A 15482-nucleotide genomic window follows, 5' to 3' on the forward strand; every position below is an offset into this window, starting at 1 on the left:
CTAAATCCTTTATGCTTCAGAAAATCCCAATCCTACTTAGTGTTAGCTTGCACATTTACAGTAGCCTATATTATGAAGATAAGGAAAATGTATGTGCTTATATGGCCCATTAGGTTTTACTTTTCGGAATCAAGAATTAGTAACTCTATTGTTAGAGCCAGTAATTTGATTTGATAAGAAAGGCCACCTAATTGTGATGTCTGTAGTCAACGCACTATAAAGGACTACAATTCCCACGGCGCCTGTGCTAACGCCACAGTGATGGGCAACCTGTTGAGAGACGCCGTTGAGGAACAGTTTTTAACCGTACAAGTACCCTTTAAGTTGTGAAGTTAAGCATTATCAAGAAAGAAAGAATACCTAAGTTGTGTTATTTTATTTGAGTTTTGCCTATTTCTTTTGAATATTGTAAAGGCCTATTTTTCTTTGTTGCATGTGCAAAAGTTTGTTATTTTATTTTGAGCAAATACATCGCAGCATCTTCTAAACCATCGGAGGCCAAGCAACACTTCAAACTGTTAGTAATTTAAGGAAAGAAACGAGTTAGAACTGTCTGTTTAAGGCGTCTAGTGGCTTGGTGGAAAAACAAGGAAGGAAGCCACGACAGCTATCTTAAACACAAGTTAGGCCTATCTCAAAATGTCCAGTATTTCTACAAGGTTATCCAGCTGTAATTTACTTGTCACTTATTTATAGCTCAACGTTTGCCTTCAAACAGTTTGATGACAACATGGTATGCTGCCAGTTTTTATTCCCAGTGTGGGTCTGTGGATCACTCTCTAATCCTCACTGTATTATTATCATGTTCTGGCCATTAACACACAGCATGTAGCCTACCATAAAGGCTGTGCAGCAGATAGAGGGTAGAGTGGCATTATCCTGTCAGCAGTGAGCAGTGGTATAAAGTAACTATGTACATTTACTCAAGTACTGTACTTGAGTACAATTTTGAGAGACTTGTACTTTACTTGAACATTTGAATGTTTTGCTACGTTGTACTTCTACCCCATTACAATCCAGAGGTAATCGTAATACTACATTTATTTAATAGCTTTAGTTACTTTTCAAATGTTGATTAATGATTTGAATTATATTCAACACACAAAATAAGATAGTAGAGTAAATTCACCAGCTACCTGCAGTAGTAATTTAAAAAAATTGTCCAATTTGCATAATACCTACTTTTAGTTCTGGTACTTTAACTTTAAGTACACATTGATGCTAATAGTACTTTTGTGCTTTTAATAACGTATTCCTACACACAGTACAAGATCTGAGTGCTTTTTCCACCACTGGCAGTGAGGGAGCTGCAAACACGCACACGCAAACACTCACACACACACGGTAGGCCTGTGTCCTCTGTGAGCACTGATTGAACTGCGGGCGTTTCTATGGCTACATGAAGACCCAATGAGAAGCTCGCGGTAGACTGTTGCAGAATGAAAATAACAGAGGCCATTTTGCGCACGAAGCCACGGCATCATTCAATAATAATACAAGCGGAAACAGGAGGCAGGTTCAGTCCATTTCTGGGCAGGAGCGAGTGCTTTAAAGCAGTGCAGGACCGCGGTGCGCCTGGCGCTTGTAGTAAAAAAAACAAGACATGCGGTAACTTCTGCCACCGCCGCTACGTTGCCTCTTCCTTGGAGGTTTGAGTCGTAAAACGTGGAGACAGAGCGACCTCTTCACCGCATTGCTATCCGAGCCCCGGTGACCCCCGAGAGGAGAGGGAGTTGCCTTCAGTGACCAACACCCGCAACATCCATGCGCGTCGAAAAACAGGTGTACGGTTTCATCACAAGGACACCGCACTAGCTTCCGCTGTAGCTCGCTGTGTTTGAGTGTGTATACCTGAGTCATTACTCATGGAAGAAACTGCTTATCTGACGATATGTTGCGGATTTAGTCGAGTGAAGCAGCTGTCGTTTTAAGGTAGGTCCACACCATATCAGCAGTGTTGTTATCGGGCTAATATATCTCCCTCCGCGCCGCTTTGAGCAGCTGCAGCAGCGGATACTACCAGAGTTTTGTATGCTGTTTGAGGGGATATATATATTATTTATTTATTATATATTATTTTGAGTGTTTTAATGAGCGTTACAAGCTACAATGAAAATATTGATGTAATGGTTGAGACCCGGGCAAATGAATCAGCTCATCCGGGATGCGGTGTGGTCGCCTGTTTCCAGTACACTGCATACCAGTGGATTGCTCTTTCCAGTGCATTAAAGGTAAATGCGGTGAAGCATGAGAAGATGTTAAATACTCAAGCTTTAATCGTTAGAAACATTGTTTAACTGTAGTAGCAACACAGCCAGCATGAGACTTGCATGCTGCTTTGTAGCCATAAGCATGAAGTGAGATGCCATGTTTAACCTACATCCCAAAAGCTTAAGGATAATCCCTATTGTTTGCTTGCACTTGTAGGCTACAATGCAGTCCAGTATTGTATGTGGTGTACCGAATACAATCATTATTCAGTAATCCTAACTCGGTTTATATGCAGGTTTATCTTCACCATTTTTTACTAATTGGAAAAAAATGATTGAGATTATGCCCTGCAGAGTTATATACTTAAACTAACCCACCAATATGCTTGTTGCATTCACTTTTTTGAGAGTGCTTGGATGAAAACCAGTGAGCCTCTGACTCCAGACCTCCCGTGCATTTTCTATCATATTAGATGACTTGCTGTGTTGTCATATGTTTTCCTAGATCTGACAGAAAGCAGTAAGGAATATCCATCCCCTGTGTTTCTCTGCGGCCTATTAACTGATATAAAGGGATGATGTAATGAGGAAAGAAAAAATGGCCAGCAGCACTGGATGGTATCTGTGAGTCCCATTTGAATGCTGCGTGAACATGGCGAGAGTGGTGAGGTGTCCATGATGCACAAAGTGTAACACTATCATATACCGGGAACCTCATACCCACTCCCAGTGAGGCCCACCTTGTGTGTGTGTGTGTGTGTGTGTGTGTGTGTGTGTGTGTGTGTGTGTGTGTGTGTGTGTGTGTGTGTGTGTGTGTGTGTGTGTGTGTGTGTGTGTGTGTGTGTGTGTTTTACTGGATGATATATTTGATGTAGTATTTGATGTATTTCTATGACTGCATACTTGTGTCTGGGGCAATGTGCAATATGATGAGCAACAGTTGGCTGTTATCTGTCTCATGAGTGGCTTCTGCGCCAATAAACTGCCTCTCATGGAGGCTTAAATATACACACTTAATGGCCGTTCAAAGTGTTGTGACTTGATTGATGGCCAATGATCCACAATATCTCTGTTAGCGTTAACTCGGTTGCACCTGCCAGTTTAGTGTGTGTGTGTGTGTGTGTGTGTGTGTGTGTTGGTGTGTGTGTGTGTGTGTGTGTGTGTGTGTGTGTGTGTGTGTGTGTGTGTGTGTGTGTGTGTGTGTGTGTGTGTGTGTGACTATGACTATGACTATGACTATGACTATGACTATGACTATGACTATGACTGTGACTATGACTATGACACAGACACATTTTCACTTGAAAGTACAGAATGTAACAGGGGGTTACACTCATACTTCACTCTATTTCTCTCTTATCTCACACAATCATTTTGGTATTTCCTTGTTCTGGTGCCCTCTCTGTTTGTGTCTTCCCTGCTCTTCTCTCTGCCCTTCTTCAGAGGCTGATGTCATGGCTCAAGTGGTGTGAGAAAAGCTTGCCTAATTCTTAGTCTTACTGATAATAGGGGCTGCCTGCAGGACATGCTAGTTCCCTGAGCTGTCTCAATGACTTGAGAACCTATTTGATAATGGTGAAGACTTCCGCCTAAGCTGCTCTGCTAGTTTCTTCTTTTTTTAAATATATTAACTTGTTGAGATTGATGGATATGTTCAGCTTAAGCCAATTTATAAGGTATGTCCCACTATTAAAGAAGCTGATAACATCACATGGTGGAGAAGATAAGCACTTCCCCAATTTTCTTTTTTTAAATGTATATTTATCTATAATCAGGTGCTGCTTCTGTCGACATTTTATATCAGCAAGAAACATGAACACATGGGGAAACACATCATGTGCCATACAATGTGTCCTGATTGTCACTGTGAAACACTGTGATTATCTGATGTGGGGAAAACATGTTTAAGTGACAAAAACCGAAGAAGAGGGTACTGACGAAAGTGCATATTATCATAATCAAGTAAAGGGCTCATTCTGTTTGTGCGCTGTTATTTAAAATGTGTCTTCATAATAAAACTATTTCAACCAATATCTCCTAACTTGGATCTAATGGAATATGCAATGAATATATCAAACAACTGTTTTTAACACTAATTTCTTACTATTGTGATATCTTAAAACTTAAATGTATAATAATCCAAATTAACTAACTTTTAACGTCCAGTGAATTTAATAGTAGGAACAAACACAAGTTTAAAAAAGGCTGTAAGCAGTCGAGGATTGAGCGATGCTTTAAACTAATTAGCGACTCAACACAGAGGTATTAGGGAGTCTATCCTGTTACCAGGAGGTGTTTGAAGACAACCTAGACCACACAGGTAGGTCAGATATAAACAAAAGCAGTCTGTTGATCTTTAAGTGATGTTTGCTGCCTGGAGCTTGTAGATAAAGATTAATGGGAGGAAAAAAACAGATTTTTAAAAACATAGATTTAATCATTTCTGTTCATTATAAACAAAACTACTGTTGTACCATTTTAAATATATAATGAGATAAAGTAAAATGTGTCAATGAGTTTTGATAGTTTCCTTGAGAACTAATAACAGTATGAATTGTATAAAGTGCTCTGAAGAGATTGAGATTCTCGTCGTATGTAGCTTGTATTTCTCTGCATTTTGTGCTGTTACAAATAAGCAAAATGCTGGTATCGTCTCTGCTGAACTATATATTTGTCGAGATATTTTCCTTTTTTTTTAATCTGCTCCCAGGTTTAAGTGTTTTCCAGTAAGTGAAACTTACCAATGTGTACAAGAACAGCTCTTCTGCTTTTTATATCCTGCCACTTACTTAACTGGGAATGGCAGGGCCTTGCTGAAGCTGATAATGAATTAGGTGTTGAAACTGTACGGGCGAAACCATGTCGACGCGGCCACTGTAGTCCGGAGTGGCTCATAGGTCAAAGTGTCAGTCAGTGTATTTGAGTGTGAGAGTGTGTCAGTCGCTATAAAAATAGTTTGTGCTGGTACTTTAATGAGATCATTCCTAAGCTGTTGCCGTGTCATGTTGGTTTTAATTGTTTTTATAGGCCTTAATTATTTCCTTTACATGTGAAACCTGATGGGAGATGCTTATCAAAGTCACATAGTTTTCATGCATGAGGGATGTGACTCAGAACTGTCAAATCAGATCCATCAAACGTCAGAAACCATTGGGGATGTACGGTCAGATGCTGCTCGAGTGCTTGTCTGTCATATTTTGTAAAGTCTCATGTGGCTTAAAGGATAACATCTGTAGTAAATAGATAATAGCTATAATAGCGACATAAACTCAGGGGCTTCAGCCTTTTAAGATTGTATTGGTCTCCTGATGCTTCCCTGATTCTGGTTATGTCATTAGCACTTTGTCAGCTCACTCAGTTGTCAGCTTTTTAACATACCTCTATAATCCTTGGCACGTGATCAGAAAGTTCTGGGGGGGCAGCTGCCTTTTGATCATGTCTGCTGAGTGCTGACACATCAATCACTGCAGTAGGCTGCGGAAACACCAACATGTGTAGGGTGGGTGGTTGGTGGAGATACATTTTGGGGATTTGTACATTATCACTTTATCATTGGCACGAAGACAGCGGACACAGATTGTGTTAATTCTTGAAATATCAACCTAAGGCATCCATGTTTGATTAAAAAATGTGGCAATATATTTTGACCCAGCGTGTTCATGAGTTTACGGTTATACCAATTGTAAATGTAGGCTAGAGTACCTGCTTAGTAAATGGCCCAGCTAATCTCATAGTTTTTGTATACTGTTGCAAATGTGGCTGCCTCTTTAAGATGCAGACTGAAACAAGGTATTGATTATGTCATTGTCACAGCTGTTGACTAAGGAGGATGTTGTCCTTACATTGAAATTAGACAGGAGAAACTCATCATGTGGCAATATCAGCTAATCTTATAGTCAGACCTAGAATGACAGTTGTTTTTCTAGAACAAATGTAGTTCCGACTCCAGTCTTATCAGCATAAGTGTTACTTATGAAGCCATATTACCATACGTTAATGGGTTTCCTTTGTAGAGGATGCTGAACTCTACCTGAACCCTACTACAAAGTTGTTTGTTAACGCTGATTTGTGTGGCTGTTATGTTGATTGTCAAGTATAGGTGTGAAGCGAATAAGTGGAAGCGATCCAAATAGTGAGTTGCTCAGTAGCTGCCTGGTTGGTTTTAGGTATCCAGGCTCTAAATGTGAGATGCTAATAGCAGTAGTTACATCACCATTCTGAGAATAGCAGGGAGTCTGGGGTCTAGAGGTGCCTCCGACTGACCTCTCTGCTGTGTATATTCAGCCTGTGTGTGTATGTGTGTGGTCATTCCCAAATATAAACTCACATATGGATTGCACAGCAGTAAGATTATTAATGACACAGGTGAGTGGACACATAATTAGTCCGTTTATATTTACAGCCCGATGTGACACCGACTGCTCATGGTTTATTAGGGATAAAAAGAGAAAGAGTCAGTGTGTCTGCTCCTGCGTGTGTGTGCATGTATATTTGCACATTCACGAGTGACAGTGAAAGAAAATCTCATGTGAGAACAATTTGACATTCCTGTCAGTTTCCGTGTGGAGTACACCACTTGACATAGCCCAACACTAACGACATTGGCTGCTGTGTGACATTAAAGCCCTGCAGGAGAGATGGGCGTGTGGAGGCTCTCCCCGTCTTCTCACTCCCACTGCCATCCTAACCCCAGCTCACTTCACCATGCATTCCATCAAGGTGTATGATGCATTTTCAACCATTGATGTACAACGTGTGTGTGATTGCGTTGGTGTTTATACTGAATCTGTGTGTATGTACGGTTTGTCTTTGTGTTCTTATGTGTGTGCATACTGTGGTATGCAAACGTGTGCGTGTGGTATAATAGAGATAGTCAACCCTGTCACTTAGCCCCCACCCATCTATACTGGGGGGGGGGGTAACTTTCCAGTCTCATAGACGAGCATGCCTGAGTCTGAAAATAGCCGTATCTGATCACTGCTTCACCCAAACAGGGAACTCTCTTCCCCGTCACTCCCACTCTTTGGCTCTCTAACTTTCTCCTCGTTCTGTTGTCTCTGTGCTTCCCAGGCATCAAACGGGGTAAGATCTGGGAATACAGCTTGACCCGGGAGGAGAGACTTATCCTGAGTGGAGGGTAGAAGACGAAATAATATATCAGAGTACAAGAAGAGACAGAGGGAGGAAAAGCACTTTGGCTCACTTCTCACCTATACCTGACTCTTCATAGCAAGTCTCCAGTCTTTTGGTTTTATGACGGTAAGAGTTACATTTCCTCTGCTTGATGGACTGTTGCACCTGTACTCTGCTGGTTGAGAGGTCACTTTTGTAGGGTTATGTCACAAAACATACTCTGACCAAAGGGGTTTTATTTCATTGTTAAATAATGTGACTGTGCATTTTTATGCCAAGACACAGCTTTTCTTAATTTCAAGTGTTTTAGCTCGATGTCTGACTCATGAAAGAAAAATAATTTTAACATGTTAGTTTGATTTATATACATTTGTGCTTAAACTATTTCATGTCATGTTTCTGTACACAGAAACTGATCATTTAGTGCGGTATACTCCTTTGTTTCTATGGTTATGTTATGAACGCATTGACTCTTTAAAGGGAATGCAAATTAAAGAGATCTGAATAGATTTTTACAACCCATATGCCAAAAGAGAATTGTATATCTGTTCTGCCAGAACCCAAAATTATAGACCCAGAGAACAACTTTTGTCTTTTGTGACAGTGGACAGGGGAAATGGTGTCAAATAAAACCATGGTTGCGACCACGGTTACCTCAGAAATAGCATCAGCAAATTTAGATTACAGGATGGTGGATTGCAAAGTTTTATAGCCTACATCAACCCTGGAAGATGTTTTAGGCTTCAGGAAAAGAACAAATGTTTATGAGAGTACAAGGTACAATTAAATGAACAAACAACACAAATTACCCTGTTAAATGTCATCCTATAATTTCATATTTCGATAAACTTAATTTGGAGAAAAGCTTCACCTTTTTACCTTCCCAGAATTTGGCGCGGTATCTCATTTTCTTCCCTCTGTCCCTTGTACATACTTCCATCTCTTGTTACACTCGTTTTCATGGTCTCTTCTTTCCCTCTCAACAAAAGCCATGCTCCAATCCCTCCATTAGACCGGTCTCAGAGGTGTTGTGGAATGTCACCTTGACCCCTTGGGTACACAGTTAGGGGTGGTTCCCAGCCTTGGTTCCTAGCACGGGTTCTTTTGGTTCCCTTTTTACCCTACCTGACACACAGGGAGCCACTTAGTCGGTTCCCTGTAAACATCACAGGGAGCACCATTTTTATCATGTAAATGTGACATTATAAAATAAATGTGATTCGTTCTAGTGCCGCTGAAACTAAATGTATGGTAAAAAACATTTTGGTTTTACAGTGCCACAATATTATGTACAGAAATAGCTTTATTGCTTGACTCAACCTGGGTTGTAGGTCTTATAAGTAGTTACTCTGTTGGAAAGAGACCAAATGGAGACAGAATTTGACATATATTTATTTATTGGACTAAATTCCAGAATAGAGTACATAATCTTTTGAAGTATTTGTTTTCTACACATCAGGGAGCTTACACAGGCTGTACATAAGTACTATTGTTTCTCTTCAGGGTCTTGATATCTTAAATTCCCTTGGTACTGTCATTCTGTTTTGCCCTTCTTATCCTCATCCCTTCCTGATACTGGATATCTGTTTACAACCTGATGTATAAAATGACAAAGACATTCAAAGGTTTCCTTAACAGAAAAACTGCAAACACAAAGCTCTTGAATTTCAGTTCTGAATTGAATTTATATTTATTGTCTGAAATGTAAAATACTTTCATAGATGCTTTGGTATTTATACAAATATGTGAGAATATGTTGTTGCTTAAATGTACTGGCACTAGCATTGCTTCCTAAAACGTTGAAGCTCTTACAGAGGAATGTGGCATTTGCTCCTTATTGCAGTGTTCTTTAATGGCCATCCAGGGAAAGAGGCATTACAGAAGCCAATTCAATGATTGAAAAGTCTCAAATTGTTGGGACTTGATCTATCATCTCTCTGACAAACTTCTTGTTGTCTATCCTGTTGAAGTGGCTAAATGTACCATCGCTCCTCAACCACCTGTTCAATTGTAGGAGTTGAACACGTAAAATGAGTATGTTTCCTCGTGCCATAAACCAGAATACATAAAGATTCCTCAGATGGTTATTCACGGTGATCTGGACCACCTTGGAGGGTAAAGGGTCCTGCCTAATGGCAGTAAATATAGCACTCCTGCTAATCAAGTTCCTCTTATCTTCATGCTCGACACTTAACACTGGTACCTGGGGAATCCAGACTATGGGAATGTAATCTTAGCCACGGCTGATAGCCATTCTCCTTTAGACCCCTTGGGTCAAATAACAGCCTATTTTCAAATGTTTGTTTATTATTGCCATCAGATTTTGTAAATTGTTCTAAAATAATGCCATACAGTATATGGCCGCTGTTATTTTCTTGTTGAGGTGGAATGATCCTTAAGGTTTCTTTGCTGTTATGCTGTATTTTGCACAGAACTAATTTTCACACAATAATTATTAATATAAAGCCACTTTTACCTCCCTCATTTTCTGGATAGCAATGTTTAGTATCCCAGTGTCTGAAAAGGCTTATTTCTGCAACTCCAGAATGTTTGTTCTCCATTAGTCCTCTTACAAAACATCAAGCAAGCATTTAAATGACCAGATAGTGGCACATTCAGTGAACATCTAAGGCCATGCATATGTAACAGATTAGATTAATTTTGGTCTAAAGGACAATTTCATATAATAATTATTCTGACTTAATGAAGTATCCAGTCATGCTAGAATTGCTTATACTGTAGGGCAGTTAAATTGACATTTGTCATAAAAATATGTTTAAAGGTATGAACCTGATTTGGAAAATGTAAAAGCCCACATGGTCAGTTTCATCTTCAGCGTTTATGCTCTGTTTTTATGACCTGTCAGTGGTACTCTTCAGTAGGTCCTCTACCCACTTGCATTAGGTGGTAGTTTCTGAATTAACCTATCATTGATTCCTGCTATTAAGAAGGGGAATTGCTTATAAAAATCATCGACACGAAGTATTTTAGGAAATTATGATTTGTGGTGCTTTTATATTGCCTGAGAGTACTATTTTGTGAGCATGAGAAAGTCTAACATGCAGTGGTTTAGATGTCTGCAGTTGGGAACGTTACAGTTTAAATATCACGTCTTAAACCGAAAGTATTTGAGATTCCGAGGTGACCCACAGCCGGTCTCCCTTCACTCAAACATTTGAAAAAGCTGAATCCATAACTGAGGCCATAGCTATAACACTAAGTCAAAATGTCCAGTCAGGAAAAGATCAAGCTTCATCTTTGAAATTGCTTTTGCAGTTGGCACTATATACGCCACAGTTGACGCTCCATTTGCTGATCCTATAATTTCATTGTAACCCTGCCTATATTAACTTGTTCATGTGATTGTCTCAGTGTTTAGCTTAAGTTTCTGTAGTGTTCTTATCACTAGCCTTCTTTTGGTATAAAGCACTACATGTACAAGTCTTGCAGAGAAGGAGATAAAACATTGGCAGCTCTAGAGGTGTTATAATATTTACTACGAAGCTGTGCCCCGAAGACGGCTTCAGTCAGACAGCTTACATAAAACACATGCTAAAGTTGACTCCTTTCTGATTCAGCTCTGTGTTTGCTTCTTCAAACTAATTTATTTTGGTAATTTTACATCTGCAATCCTTATCTATATCTGTTTTTTATTTGCCATGTTCTTGTCAATTGTATCTCTTTTTTGTATCCCGCTCTTCCTATCATGAAGCAGTATAAAGTAAATGCATCTTTAGCTGCATAGAAATGGTAAGATAACAAACCCCCGAATTGTCACATCCAGTTCTTTCTTCCTCCTCCACAGCCCGGCTCACAGTCCCGGGGCTTGTGTTGCATAATTGCATTAGTGCTCTCAGGCTGATGGCTCTGCTCATTAGAGGGGTTGTGATGCAATGTGCTGAACACACGGGCCTCTGTTGTTGCAGTATGGGCAGTGAGTGGGCACGCAGGGTCAGCATATTGACCTCTCCTATCCATTCATACGGCCAGAGGGGGGGTCTGCTAATGAGTGGCAAGGTTGAACAAACAAGGCTGATAACAGAGACTTTGTTAGATGTGGTTGTTGTTCAACTAGTGGCAGTAATGTAGTGGTAAAATAGTTACATGGAGCACATCAAATATTTTTGGAAACTATGACTCAGCTTTTTGATTTAATGATTAGTTCTTAGCACAGCCGTATAATATGGATTTTTGGATCCAACCCATGGTTTAGCTGAGTACTTGTATTTCTAACTGGCTTGAAACTGTTTCCTAAACTGTTAAGTGGCTGATCTGAATAGAATACTGGCCATTATGTTAAAAACAACTATGTAACCTTGGAAGTTTGCTGAAACAATTTCAACTCAAGCATTAGAATGCTAACTTTAACTTCTTAACATTTTGCAAAACATGTCCAAAACAATTATCAAAAGTCTTTCAATTTAGTGGACAGTTTTGGCAACCAGGATAATAATTCTGATGTGTGCAGGACAGCCTTTTTACACTTCAGCTAAGAGGTTCCCTCAGCAAAGATGTTACCTCTGTGTTCTTCTTTATTAGACTTTATGTGGACAATAAAGTAATGTCCGATTTAAAAATGTTGACTTACCGACTTCTCTAGGGTATGATATGGTGTGACTTTTAGGATGAGTCTTAAACAAAGCATACAGAAGTATATTGTTCAATGGTCCTCCAGTGCCTAGCTTGGACACAATATCAATCTTGACTCTATTTGAAGTTACCACAGCCTTGAAAATAATAGCCTCATTATTTATTATCCTAATGTATCCTCCAGATGAATAGGTCCACTGTGCCATATAGCTACGCTCCAGTAGGTTGGTTGGCTGTTGAGCCAATATTGTTTTATATTCTTGTCCGAAAAGGCGGTTTTGGAATGGGACACAACCAGTGACACGTTGTGTTTGCAGTGGCTGATGTAACACTGTACTGCTACTGCTATAACAATGATCCAATTTTTTCAGCCTTTAGCTTCAATTTACACATTATTAGCATCAAGACTGTAAGCGATGGTTTGTAATCCATACTTAAAATGAGACGAGAATGTACTGTACCTTTAGTTCACTGTTGAAATTAGAACACCTAAACCCACAGTATTACAGTCATCCTTCTATTGTATTGTGATATTACACCATTTCATTTTTATTTTTTTACATTTTTCCCTTGTTTGGCTGATGTGTATAATGAATACTCTAATACTAGAAATACTTGAAGCTGTACAATTCAATGTCCACTTTGTGTATTCACTGCCTTTTTCTTTTTTTTTGTACCTCAACCCTGCATTTTCACCACAAAAATGCACCACTTAAACAACTTGGATCAAGTTCAGTAATTAAGGAATGAAGCATTCTAAAGACTTCCTCTTTCGGAGGGGTCACCCTCCCTGTCAGTCGGGTTTCAGGTTCACCATGTTTCCACTGAGATTTATGTCGGATCCCCAGGGACATGCTGTTGCCTAGTTTAAAAGGGATTTGTTCTCTCTGATCTCCCCGACTCACTTATTGAATATTTCTTGTTAATAACAGAGTAATGCAGTCCCTTTTAAGATTTCTGCCGTAATGTGGTATTTTTTCTTATCAAGCTTTCAACAGCTGATAATCCTTGGTATAGAACAGCTAAACATAAAATGGCTATCTGATGACTTTTCTGTTGGGTCTTTAAATAGATTTGCTAAGGAGCTTAATCTGCTGACATCCTGTCTCAGTCTGAGTGACCACTTCAGGGTCAGGACCCTTGAAGCCATAGTCGGCTTATCTCCAATGATTGTTCACTCTCTCCTGCCGCCCTCACACGCGTGACACATGCGCACACACTGGAGAAGAAATGTCAATGTAAATCTGAAATTAAATTAAATGAAATCGACACATTGGATTTAAAAAAACGAAATGGCTACAAGCAAACTCGTATTTTTTAGTTTTGAGTTCAATCCTTTTGGAGTTTATTTGATTATTTATACAATCATTGATATATTTTTGTATATATTCATTTGTAAGTAATTATTTCCCTGTGACATATTTATTTAGTGTTTGGAGTCCATTTGCCAAAGCAATGCACCCTTTTATAAGTAATAAGCTCTCGAGTAAGATGTACAAGTGATCAAGTGATTAACAAATTCATTTGTAGACTTGTAAGACCTTGTTGTTTAACATCCATAGCCATGTCCAGTAAGCACAAGACTGAAAAATATGTTGTGTTTCCAATTTAAAAATGTTCTCATAGAAGGATGTTGACACGTTTGTTTTTAGACACTTGTTTTGCCTCGGCAAACTGCCACTGACTAATGGCATCCCGGCCAGTGCTCTTTGTGGACAATGTTTTTATTTTATTTCCTTCCTTTTGTGCTTCCATTACCCTGTCTGGGTTAAATATGTCTTCATGTTTTTTCAGGACATTTCTTAAAATATAAGGGCCCAGCCAAATGACCTTCCTTTTGTTCATAGGGCATAATGGTTCATGATATTTGAAGCTATGCTTTAACCTAGTTCTAGTGGCATTGATTAAGTGCTGCTTTGTCATCTAAGTGCTGTCAACACAAACATTTTATGAGCGACTGATTACTCGTGGAAATTCCCATATACTCACTGCGACTTTGTCATTAACACGTGATTTGTGTCTTCAAGAGTCCTTTAGGGGTCAACAATATTAACTTCTCCAGTTTGGAAAATGTTCATGTTGTCAAGGGGAGGATGCCAATATATAAAATGTCTGTAGCTGAGTTTAAAATCAATGGTAATGTTCCCCTAATAAAAAAGAACGAAGCACATGCTTACAACCTATTGTTGTTACAACAGTGTCTTGTGTTTCAAAAAGACTCAAAGCTCAAACCCTCTTAGTCCACTCCGATAAACTGAATAGGTCCCAGTAGGTCACTTAACAGACTAATGAGACTTGATGGGCTTGTGGTGTTGGACATCACTGCCTTCTGTGGCTTAAAGCTCTAACTTGGGTAGTTGCAGTCCCACAGCTATTGCACTCAGTAATTATACACACACAAGTCTTCAGAGTGGCCCACCAATGCCTAAATTACAGCTGGTGGATAAACCGCTGCAAAGTAAAACAATTACATTACTCAAAAGAATCCTAACACACCAAAACAAGAGCAAGAACTGAAAACAACTCTTTGGAAATGAAGGTTTGTTATTAAATAATTCAGCTCGTTATCTTTCATTGGTTGAACATACAGTACAACTAAATGTAGAGGACAGTTCTGGGGATGGATTGATCATTATTAGAAATGGTAGAATAACAAGTGTTTGATCCGTAAACATGTATTTCCACTACTTGTAAGCACTACATTAAGCACTATATCTTAGAGAAGCACTCCCTAATGGAAACGTTTGGTGTATACTGTTTACCATACGCATGCTTATGATCTATCACCGGCTTTAGAGAGTGCTGCTCTTTTTATGATTAAAAGCTTAAACAGGCCTGGGCAGATAGTGAGAGTTGCTGGGAGGTGTAGAGCCTGGCGGGGTTTCTTCAAGTGTCCAGCCATAACATTACACCACGGCCACAGCTGCTGTGTCGCCGCCGATCTGTCCCCAAGAAACATGATCCTGTTTATAATCTGACCATCATTTGGACGGCGACTGCCGGTGACGCCAGACCCATGATTTACTCCAGTGCATCTGTGTGTATGTGTGTTTTTCAGAGATAGATTTACGAGGGTGTACTGTATGAGGGTGAGGGTTAGGTCTTCAGGGGGCTGAAAGTATCCCACGGTGCACGGCTTGTACCACAAGTCATACTATTTCCTCCTCACAGTCACCATTGTGAACTCTGTAGAAGTAAATAATATAGTTTACTTACAGTTGGATATGTTTATTATTATTGACATATTCCTGTAAGAGGATGATGTACAATACTTACAAGTGACACATATTTTTGAAGAGCTCTTGCAAAGATTTAGTGTTCTGTGTTTTACCTGCAAGAAATGATCCCGAAGGCACCTCAATATATCTAGGAAACACTTTCTATAAGTAATACATTTGTAATGCTCATGTCACTGCTTTGGCAAAACAAAAGGCTGTAGATACAAATAAAAAGTACACAACATGAAAATATAACGTACAGAACAATCTTGAGACGGGTTACTTGGCATGTTTTGTTTTGTTTCGTCTTTAAAGTATCTTGAGATAAATA

At 39.4% G+C, this 15482-nt stretch overlaps 1 protein-coding gene across 11 annotated transcripts in view; it reads left to right on the plus strand.

Moving 5' to 3' along the window:
• Nucleotides 1–1444: 1444 nt before the first annotated feature.
• The window catches only part of sorbs2a (sorbin and SH3 domain containing 2a), a 46918-nt gene continuing 32880 nt past the window's right edge, over nucleotides 1445–15482 (plus strand). For 6 of the 11 annotated variants that reach the window (XM_034231334.1, XM_034231337.1, XM_034231338.1 and 3 more), the window contains exon 1: nucleotides 1445–1932. The gene's annotated coding sequence lies outside the window, so the exon portion shown is untranslated. Of the gene's footprint in view, nucleotides 1933–7280; nucleotides 7470–15482 lie in introns of all 11 variants that reach the window. The other 5 variants (XM_034231336.1, XM_034231339.1, XM_034231343.1 and 2 more) reach the window with 3 other exon arrangements.

This window comes from Gymnodraco acuticeps, unplaced genomic scaffold (genome assembly GCF_902827175.1).
Source record: "Gymnodraco acuticeps unplaced genomic scaffold, fGymAcu1.1, whole genome shotgun sequence".
NCBI lineage: Eukaryota > Metazoa > Chordata > Actinopteri > Perciformes > Bathydraconidae > Gymnodraco > Gymnodraco acuticeps.